The following is a 10,051-nucleotide window of genomic DNA, read 5'->3' on the forward strand; positions in this document are numbered from 1 at the left end:
CCTCTCTGAAGAGGCTGATTTTTTTTTCTGCCATCAGTAATCAAGTATATCAAGGTCATGAATCATCTCATTCTTTGGCAACGACTGATTTCAAAATGTGACCAAACAGCCTCCATCGACTTGTTAATAGTTAACAGTTTATTTCAAGTGCCTGAAAAATTCTGGGTCAGATCTCCTGAAAACATCTGAGGACTCAGAGTTAATGTTTATCTTAGCAGGGTGAAAATATGAGCCACTTATTTCTGTAGCCTCTTGTGATTTGATTTTATTTCCCGCATGAAACAAATGGAGCACAAGCAGCCACCTACCTTGCCAGGGAGACACAATAAAAGAGCTGATCAGAAGAATCTCTCAGAAATAGAACACCAGATGAGAGGAAGCTACAAAGACCAGAATAATAAGTTACCACTGCTAATCAGGCAGTTTGAGGCAGTTCAAGGCCAAACATCCACCCTCACCTAAGTTTTGATCAGGTTATGTAGATTTTTCAAAAACTTTTCCATTCCATAATCTCTAACTACTATCCCTATATGACTTTGCCAATATATATTGGCATACATATATATATATATATATATATGACAAATCCAATATATATTATACTACTTCCTAAAATCCGCACTACTTAATTTCTTTTTTCTTTTGACTACATGGATCACGTCAATGTAACTTCTATGACCTTTCCATCTGATAATCAGGAAGCAAGAGAGCTCCTACTGCTTGTTATTCAAAAACTCGGAAAATAAAGCCTCAGACAGTCGTTAGCCTTCATGTGGGTGATGTGGGTCTAGTACCCTTTGTACTAGAGGATGTGGTTGGCCAGAATCTGGGAGACCTTTGCAGCTCCTCTCTACGGTCACCTCCTACCCTGGCTGCACCTCAAATTCTCAGTGTCTCACAGAAGGGACAAATGAGTCATCATTTTCATCTCCTGAAATGCCACAGCTTTTAGATTAATGCTTTAAGCCAAGCTGACCCAGCTTTCAGTTTATATGTACATGTTTATATGTTTCAGTTTATATTTATATGTAACTGCAACTGCTTCATAAAACCATTCCACTCACTCAGAGGTGAGGAGAATTCAAGTGGGAAACAGAGCAAGCGTACAGGAACTCTTTCCTGGTAAATGCTGCAAGTGTCTGAGAATTAGCAGCTTTGGGACTTTCTGATTTTCATTAGTCTAACTTTTGACCTCCACAAGGCAAGGAGTTCTGCAATGTAATCATGCACTGAGAAAAAACCAATTACTTCCTTCCCGTTTAATTCTTCTACCATGAGACTGCAACGGCTTCTCTCACTATTGGTAACTTCCTGATAGTTTTTCATCCCTTGTATTGGCAATTTGAGGACAGAGACAATGAGGTAAATGTTTTATCTGAAGAACAAACTCCCCTTCCATTCCCTGAATTGCCTCAACTCTTCAATTTTAAAAAGTCCTTGAGTTTCAAGTTGTTGCAGCTCTTGTGCCTTCATGCAAAGGTTTGTTACAGATCTTTTCTCTTTCATGATCACAAGATGTACTTGTAATGAGTATAAGCACATTGTGAACTTGTGTGCCTTATCCATCAAAACACAGGCTTTGACCTGAAGTTCACTGAAATGGATGGATTTTTTCCTACTTGCTCTGAAGAACACAGTTAACAAGTGCTCGTTGTAATTTCTCCATTTGTACTCAATTATTTCCTTTTGTTACTATGCATTATCTGTATGTTCAGATGAGATATAATTTATAACTCTCAACAAAACCTTGTAACAGAATTTAAATTCAAGTCCATCCTTCTTCACTTGAGAATTTAAGCATAGATTTCATTTAGGTATGTTTTTAGCTGTCAATAGTATTCCTAAGAGCTAAGAAAATACTTCAGCAACATGCTATGGGATCAGATCCATGCTTGCTATTTCACTGAGAATGGGATTTTTTTTCTAGAGTCTCTGATATCTTACAATCATACTGGGTGTCCCTATTTATTTTCTTTTACCCTCTTCCATTCTCATTGTCCATGCACATAATCAATAATGAAGCTTTTGTTTTACACTTCATATCCTCTCTCTTCTCCTTTGGACGAACCCCTTTCTGTTTCACATTTTAATTTTAAGTATTTTTTCCATTCAGTGTCATTACTGTCACCTTTCTCCTTTTTGAGACTTAGGAATAGCAATCTTGCTATATTTTAGTAATCTTATCTAAGCTTTAGAGAATTACAAGCTTCTTTATTTGAATTAAAGAGGAATAAGTTCCTTCCAATATTAATAATAATATCTTACGCTAACATCTCTAATATGTTCTAAAAGTTCTCTTTACTCTGTTATTTTTACTCCTTAAACAGACCAGCTTTGACAGAGGCAGGTGTTTGAAGTAAATTAGATTATATCATATTAAAGCTGGAGTAAGTTTCACCCAGCACTTCTGTTTAAATTAGGGATTTAGATTAAACATCAACAAGCATTAATAATTTCTGCAATTTCCTCTACCTCACAGAAGCTGTTTTCTCAGTGTGTTAACAGAATACATTTAATTCACATTCTATGAAAAAAAAAATCTCATAATAGAGAGAAACTTTTGCCTTGAGTATTTTTCGTCTTTTTCTATCCTTTACAATTCTACATTTTCTTGCTGGTTTAAGAATTTCTTGCCCTGGATATGAAGGAGTATTTGGATACCTTATAATCAAAGCTGCAGGTACTGAGCAGTGATATGCCAGGCTGAATACAGAACTGATTTTCTCCCATAAGCAATTCAAGCCATGTTTTAGTGAAGTTGGCATAAGCGTATATGAGCACAGAAGGTGGTGCTATATTTCTGCAGTGCTCCGAAGGTGGAAACATTGTGACAATACTAATTAATACTGATAACTAAATAGGCAAAGAAAGCCAATCGACAATTATGTTTACCTCCTACTTAGGATTTGAAATGGAAAAAAACCAAGGAAGCAGATTTTCAAATAATATTTTCAGAGCTGAAACCAGACCTGGAGGTACTAAAGCAATTTTTTCAGCAACTTGATTTTGTAAAGGAAATCACCAGCTTTCATTTCTAGGTGACTTCCCAGGCTCCCAAGAAACACAGCAGCATGTCCAGTCTGGAAGGATGTCAAAATAGTAGCGTGTAATTCCTAGCAACTCAGAAACCAAGTGCCAAAAAACATACTGCTTCAGCAAACATCACTTGCACCAAATTTTCTTATAACAGCACTACATAGAGGATAACTGTATTATACCAGGAGAAAAAAGTTTAAATTTCAGCTGCAAACACTGGACACTGTTAGTCAGAGGCAATTTTAAAGTATTTTTTCTCTTGAATTTAGAGCAGGAATTTCCCTATATAATTAGATGGGAGAATATTTTTTGATATGACTGAAGGTCAAATCCTATCATACTTATTTATACCTTGGCTATGAATAGTTTTACTGATCTCAGTAAGATTTCCAGAGGAGTACCCAAGGTGAGTAATGATGAAAAACATAGTCACTAAAAAAGAAAGGATAGAAGCAAACCAGAACAGTTTCCTAAGATCAATCAACAGGAAAAATTTAAATGGTAAAATTGAAAATGCACTCAAAAGAATGACACAGAAATTAATTCCCAGAAAAACTCTAATGTAAAGGGATGTGCTGGAGAGTGGTACACTTCATTTTAATAATAAATATATGGTTAAAGCCACAGAAAAATAGTAAATTGTGTAAACTCTCTACAGGATATTATAGTATGGCATTGTTTCAAATGTAATGATGTTTCCCTCCTGCCATGTTTGAAATTATTTTAATAAACCTTAGTGTTGTTTCTTAGTCTTTAGTGCCTAGATATAATGTCTCATACAGTGAAAGTCCAACTAAATAGCTAGCAACCCAAATCTGAAATATTTTGGATTTTTCTGTCTCTCCATACAATTTAGAAAGCAGCTAGGAAGTTCTCATTCATATTTAAGGAGAGAAAGATTTTCTGTTACAGAAGCAACTCTTACTAAGAAAATCATCACAGCTTCCTTTTTTTTGCTAATTCTAAACTAGGACTAGAAGAGGACTGGCACATTTTATGCAGCAAATTTCTACTTTGAAGACTACAACTTAGGCAAATATTTCCAGCATTACTCTCCAAAAATATGCTAGTATCAATTATATTTGCATATTCTAAGTTCCACTTTGATCATCCTTTCTCCTCCTAATCTTGAAGTCCATCTTCACACATGTAAGTAAATTATTACTATCTTTATACTCCTAATTGTATTAATATTTCCTTTATAAATATAGTCCATTATCCACCAATAGCTAGTGCATCTCTCACCCAAGAACCAGATGTGGGTGGATGGAAAAAGAACCCATGAAGAGGTACAATACTTTTAGGAAAAATCATTGGGATAAATTCCATTTCATAGTGATCAGTTTGTACTTTGAAGGTTATCTTTCTTCAAGGGGATAAAAACAGGATGGCTGTTCTCTCCTGGCAAATTCATCCAAAATTTTTTTGAGCTTTAACAAGCACCAGGAGGAGAAATCCCACTTCCCTCTGCATACTGCCAGTATGGGTGGGGAGGAGTTCAAAGAGGAAGGAGAAAAGGAGATTGCAATGTCTCATCCAGCCAAAAGGGGAAAAAGAAGTGTAGTAACAGGGTTAGAGGCAGGACAAAGTGTAACTCCTGACTGGATGTGTGTTGTGATTTAGGAATAGTATTCCCCAATTTAGTATTCCCAACTAAACACTCCAACCCACGCACTGCTCGCTCGCTCCCCTGTCCACCCCCCCCTCCCCTGTCGTGCAATGGAGAGGAGAACTGGAGACACAAAAAGTACAGATCGCAGACTGAGATAAGAACAATTTACTGGAAACAGCAATGAAGTAAGAAAATGAACAGTAAAAGCAACAGTATTAAAAACAAAGTGTACAAGAGGTGAATGTGAGTGCTCACCACACAGAAACCTCTGACAATACCCCAACACACCTCCACTCTATATGACCCGAAAAGGAACTCTTTCCCTGTCCCTGGAAAATGACCTGAGGAGGTATAGAATAACTTTTGGGTCCTAGCTGTGTCTCTTCCTGGCTACTGCAAAAAATTGACCCTGCCTGTCCAGAACTAGGACAATGTGATTTTGCCCTGAGGCAAATTTGTCTGTGACACTCTTCAGTGGACTTTTCTTCCTGACCAGAAACAATGATGGCATGCTTGGCACCGTGTGAATTTCTTCACAGAGAGTAGCTATGGCTACAGCCTAGAGAAATTACTTTAATTTAATGTATAATATCCAGAAGATACTTGATATGCATGAATGTTATTAGTGATGAGGTGAGCTCAACTGAAAACACACGTCTGTTCTTCTATGTATGTCTCTTTTTTAACAATTCATATGATGACAGTATTGAACTTGCAAATGAAAATTAAGCTCTTTAAACTGTCACAAACCTGTGTTGTGAGAATAACTTCACATTTAAGGGTCACAGGTTGCATTCATTTTAGCTCCCATGTCACTATTAGTCACTAGGATCATTCCATCTGATTCTGCCAAATCTGTACTCAGATTCCCATTTGTGGGCTCCTGCAGTTCATAGGATGTCTCATAGATACATGGGTCTGTTTATTGTGGACAAGAATCTTAATGAGTTTATAAGAACTAAAGCAAATTCTGTCTTACTACTGGCTAACTTACTCCATTTCTTTTATGGTGCCAGGAAGAGTGAAAACCTAATAGATCCTTTTGTAGGCTATAGTTCTGTAACTTCTTGTAGACGTATGTGATTTTGGTGAGCAGGAATACGAGTAAGGAGAGAACTGAGCTGGCTGGTGGTGTGGGCACAGCAAGGCTGCTCCTTCCATACAGTGCCAGCTGCTAGCTGTTTGCAAACTCAGATTCCTCACTGCAGAAAGCTGACAAGACCTTGACTCACAGTTGAACAACAAAGGCTAAACTAACTTCCCATGGAAGACCTGTGTGGGGAATTCCTCCTGAGTTCCTATTTGCATCTGCATCTCTAGCATATGTGCATCAGCGAGGAGTTCACTTTTGCTCACTCAGTGGCTGTATCTATAGCTCAGGTTGCCTCATGGTTTCCATCTAAGGCTAATCTGTGGGGTGAAGAGGAAGAACCCAGTATATTTTAGGATAAATATGTTGGCAGAGCAGTGGCGATGTGATGAATAGCTCTTTCAGGCTATTCATCATGTTGCCACTGCTCTGTCTACATATTTCAGACTTTGAAGCCTGAAAGAGAGCACTTCGAGAGTGAGGTCTAGTTAGGGCTGTCTGGAAGATGATGAGTGCAAATATTTTGGTTTAATGAGCATGCATACTCATTTGCTCATTTAGAAGAAAGAAGTCATAAAGGAAGGCAATAAGCAGAAGCAAAACCAGAAATTGCCGTGGTTCACCACCTGGTACCTGTTCATAGCTTTTGCAGTGACCTCATGCTTCACAAAGAGGTGCAACAAACAAAACACTGGAGTGCCAGCACGTACTAAGGACAAGGGATAAGCCTCTCTTACTGCCCTTCTCCTTGTTTCATAAAACTTTGACTAGGATTCACTCGATAACTGAGATACATGTCTCTAAGTTATGGAATCATCTGTCTTTAAAAAGCAGCATGTTTCCTTCAGCAGTTTGTACTGCCTTTATCATTACAAACAGTCCCACTGAGGTCCCCTTTGGTATCTCCAGAAAGCACACATCTAGTCATGGAGATTCAACATCCCAAAAAACAGAGACACCGCTGGAAGACAAAAGGCAGAGACGTGTTGTGCTGCTGAACACCAAAGCCACAGCACGCTTTTGACATGTTGGGGGCAGCAGTTAGTAGCTGACGTGACATATGCCTTCAATCACTTACTCAGTTTGTTTCCAAATTAGGATCAGCTCAGCAAAAAACAACCCTGTTCTGTGGCAAACATTTCACCTCATGTGAACTTACAAAGTACTGTTAGCCTGGAGACCAATTGGGGCCCATAGGCAGGACAATGTATATAAATACCCAGGGAAGGCTGGCAAGGAAACAAATAAACAGGCTCTAATTTTCTCCTGCAACATTAAGCAGTTTTCATACTGTGAGAGACTAGAAAGGTTGAGTTACCCTGACGTCAGTACAGTCATTATTGGCTTGGGTTTTTGGCTTGTGTACAAGGCTAACATTCTTATCCTTGGGAGGGTCTTACTCTAGCACAGAAATGGTTAAGAAACTTTAGTGTGTTGTGCACCTCTTTATCCTAGCCCAAGTGTCTGAATTTCAGAATATCTGCAGACCAACCATGGTGACCATGTTTTCATACTGTCAAGAAGATTAATGAACAACCTCACTATAATTAAAGGCATCTTCAGATGCTTTAAAATGAAAAACAAACACCAGACACTATGTGCAGTCCACATACATGCACTTCCTAGAGAGCAAAGTATTCCATATTCTTTCCTATCAAGCAACTTTAGACATTCTTCATGCCCAGACTTCTACTGTGAAGATCTCTTGCTACAGACGTCTCAGTGATTTTGGGAAATTATCTTGCAACAAGCCAATGCATCTGAGAGCTAGAGAGCAAATTACAGGCTCCTAATGTTTTCCCAAATATTTTTGCATAAGCTCTGTTATTATTTATATTGCATTACAGACTATCTTGAGCTATTCGACTTTAACAAGAGGTGACTTAAATTGTATGCTGTAGATTGGAGTGCATTCATCCAAGGAGACATCAGCAGTAATAACCAAGGACACTGTGCTGTGCCTAATGAAGGTGTTTTCCTGAAGTCAGTAGGAGCTCAGACTGCTGAGGACTTCACAAACTTGAGTCTTTAGAGGGCTTACCTCAGGAGCCCTTCTACATACATGGAACCTGTCCAGATCATCATATTCCTAAATTCTCTCAAGAATCTGAAACGATACCCAGTACCCTCCAATTCTATTGCACCTGATTATTAGGCATAGATTGCTGTGGAACAAACACATCCTTTAAGTGGTGAATGGGAGATGCACACTACTGGGATAATGCACATCCCTGTCTGAGTGAGGGACTGTGACCCGAGGTCCAAATGAGTACTGGACCAGACGGATTTGGCATCTCATTTAGCTAGGTCATGGTTAACATACAAAAGAAATAGACTGCCATCAGTTAAAGTCAGCTGCTGACACTTTTCAGGAGAGTCCCCTGTGTGTCTGACTGCTGCTAGCTGGAAATACATTCAAAAATGTGGGAATTTAGGTACGCGTTTCAAGAAACTGCAGAAAAGATCTGCAAAGGGAGCAGGCTTCTCTTTTCACAGGGCTTGCTATTAACAAAACCTAAAATCCCAGTTGCATTTTGACCATATTACTGAAATTATTTTCTGTCCTTACTTTTCTGCATCACTGTTAGAAATTATTGATACCTGTTTCAAACACCAGAAAGACCTACATTTCACTAGTACATGAAGATAATTCAAGTACAGCAGAATTTTGGTAAAATTCAGAAATAAATGCTTCGAGTGCTTGAACTGCCAGTATTTGGTAGCAGAAGCACTGATGTGAATCAATAACTGTGTTTAAGCTTTTAGCTGTTTATTCTGCAGACAGAATACAATGCATAAGGTGAGAGTACATAAACTCAGGATCCTTTTGCTAGTGCAGATGCTTATGGTCCAAACTATTTGATACCAAATTAATTTCTCTTTCTGAAATGGCATCTGCCACTTCAAAAGGGTGTAACGTATATTGCACTTGGGAATTTGCAAGCAGTATCCATGCAAAAAGAATGTCTGGTTTTTTTACGCTTTCGTACCAAGCACCTGAAGGAACACTACTTGCTTTGCACTTCCTCAGAGAAGCACCCTGATTCAATGAGTATATGTTTCCCAACTCTGGGATCGAGATGGGAATCTGAAGCAAAGGCCGCACATGCCACAGAAGAATACTGCCACACAATTATCAAAGTGCAACAACTCCCCACACATAGTAGTTCACATAGTCCTGAATCACATCCTATATTAATATTTTGGAGTCACTTGTAAGATTTTTTTTTTTTACCCAAATAATATAACATCCTCTCCCTTTGCATATTTCCAGTTCTTTAATATCTGGAGTGTATCTGATTCTGAGCTGAAATGATGTATCACTGGGTACAGCTGCAAAACCTCAAATATGGGCAGTAAAAGCAGAATAAGCAAAATTAAGTAGGCAAGGCTTAAAACTCCCCATTGCTACATAGCTAGTCGTTTTTAGAAGGTAAACAAAAATCAAAGCATCTTATAAATCTGAAGCCTAGACTGGCTAAAGAAATTCTAAAAGTTTCAACACAAGACATGCAAGAGTAAGGATGTGTGTTCCTTTATTTTGGGAAGTGCTGCTATTGTATGGGGAGGGAGAGGAAATTATTAACTGGTAAGTTCTCTTAAAAATCCTGTAACAGTTGTTTCCCCTCCATAATGTGGTCTGCACATTTTCCCTTTATTTGCCCCAAATTTGTCGCATGTTTATATCCTATTAAAATACTTTTTTTTCCCGGATTTGTTTGGCACAAAGAGGACTGATGTAAAAATGATAGGCTAGATCTCTGGGTAATTTAAATGGTTGCAATTCTGTCACCTGAAATGGAATGAACCCAAATCACAGCAGCTGGGCAACTGACTGTGCTCTTAATTTCGGAGCCACTTTCCGCCCCCCCCCCGTACACTCCGGGAGGCGAGCGGGATGAGCGGGCTTTCGCTTGGCTTCAGGAGGGCTGCGGAGCTGGTGGCTGTGGTGTCTCCGGTGGGAAGGACGCGGGCAGCCCGGGAGGCAGAAGCATCTCCCGAAGGCTCAGCCGATAGCCCCGCGGGTGGTGGCTGCTCGGCAACCCCGCAGAGGCCACTCTGCCCCGGGGCGGCCGGGACACATCACCCGGCGCCTGCGGGGCGGGGCGGGGCGGGGGCTCGGGGTTCGCGGTGCTCCGGCCGCCTCTTCGCCCGCGAACCCTCCCCCTGGCGGGGGCGGGAGCGGGGCCGGCCCGGGGAGGAGGAGGAGCAGCCGGAGCCGAAGTCGGGGCTGGATCGCGGCGGTTCCAGCGGAGCGCCCGAAGTTTGCGCTGCCGGCGGAGGCGGCTCTGGGCCCTCGTCCCGCCGCTTCC

Source organism: Empidonax traillii, unplaced genomic scaffold (assembly GCF_003031625.1).
Source record: "Empidonax traillii isolate 1590-97213 ecotype Southwest subspecies unplaced genomic scaffold, ASM303162v1 scaffold244:size1524873, whole genome shotgun sequence".
In the NCBI taxonomy this organism is placed as follows: Eukaryota; Metazoa; Chordata; class Aves; order Passeriformes; family Tyrannidae; genus Empidonax; species Empidonax traillii.